Here is a 1,587-nt window from a genome sequence, read left to right as displayed (position 1 = left end):
GTTTTTGGGGTGCTCTTGTCCCTTGTTTGTTGTCTTATCAGTTTCCTTGTCACTTTACCAACTTTTGTTAAACATCAAGTTGATTCATAATCATGTTAAGCTAGTTTAACCAGCCCTCGTCTATGTAGTATATATATATATATATATATATATATATATATATATATATATATATATATATATATATATACACATATATATACATATATATATATATATATATATATATATATATATATATATATATGTGTGTGTGTGTGTGTGTGCGTGTGTGTGTGTGTAACTGAATCACGAAAGTTTGGTACGTGATAAATCCATAAATAAAGATATAAGCCACGAAGGAAAAATGCACAATGGAGTTTCTGCAAGATCTTTCGACTCAACGTCCTTTACTCAGCGGATAAACTGACTTACATGAGGAATTGACAATACAGGAAAGATCGTATAACTGACAGATAGGGATTATAAGGAGATTAGCACCTAGAATCCGGCACACCTGGAGAATGAGTAACCTTTCCAAACAAGCATAAACATGGGTACAATTTAAAAAACAAAAAGATTAAGTCAATCTGCTCAGACACAAAGACAAGACAATTAAAGGATAATATAGGGTGACAGCTATTCATAGCTTTGGTTAATAAAAACTTATTCACAATACATATTCACAATACATATTTAACATACATATGCAACGAAGATATCTCTAAGGCAACTAATTTGTATTTAAGTCTGTAATTATATCTTTGAGGTCATTCTTAAACATGTTACAAATACAAGGGTCTATATGAAACAGGCCACGACTAATATTAAAGTTACAATGGGAAGTAAGTTGTATTATAGCAGATTCTAAAAGATTTTGTGATAAGACATCTCTTGACCTTGCAATTACTGAACTACCAATCCAATTTATTCGGTGGTTGTTTTTACTTAAATGAATGAATATTGCATTAGATGTTTCCCCAGTTTTTACAGAATATTTACTCTGCTGGATTTGAAACCATTAAATCATTATTAAAAGCCTTTAAGTTCAACCTTGTTCTTTCCTATAATAACACACTAAAAGGAATGTTAATAAAAAATGGCCCCAGGGAAAGCAACAAGATAATATAAAATTCCATGTATGGACTACCCCTCTTTTTATCTCGGACAGTCGAGCAAGGGCTTAGAAGTAAGATTAAACCAGCATAAATATTCTGTCAAAACAGGGCAAACATCTAATGCAATATTCATTCATTTAAGTTAAAACAACCACTGAATAAATTGGATTGGTAGTTCTGTAATTGCAAGGTCAAAAAATGTCTTATCACGAAATCTTTTAGAATCTGCCATAATACAACTTACTTCCCATTGTAATTTTAATATTAGTCGTGGCCTGTTTCATTTAGACGCTTGTATTTGTAACATGTTTAAGAGTGACCTCAAAGATATAATTACAGACTTAAATACAAATTAGTTACCTTAGAGGGAGAAGATGGTGCCAGAGAAGTATGTGCGATTGATACAAGAGATGTACCGGAATGTATTTACCAGAGTGAGGAGCAGTTTTGGGGAGACAGAAGGTTTTGAGGTGAGAGTAGGATTACACCA

At 32.0% G+C, this 1,587-nt stretch overlaps 1 protein-coding gene across 1 annotated transcript in view; it reads left to right on the top strand.

Annotated features, from left to right (window-relative positions):
• The window catches only part of LOC135206987 (rho GTPase-activating protein 8-like), a 265,248-nt gene that overhangs the window by 179,036 nt on the left and 84,625 nt on the right, over window positions 1-1,587 (top strand).

This window comes from Macrobrachium nipponense, chromosome 31, assembly GCF_015104395.2.
Source record: "Macrobrachium nipponense isolate FS-2020 chromosome 31, ASM1510439v2, whole genome shotgun sequence".
NCBI classification, from domain to species: Eukaryota; Metazoa; Arthropoda; class Malacostraca; order Decapoda; family Palaemonidae; genus Macrobrachium; species Macrobrachium nipponense.
The sequence above is the reverse complement of the archived record's forward strand: the minus strand, read 5'-3'. Positions and strand labels throughout refer to the sequence as shown.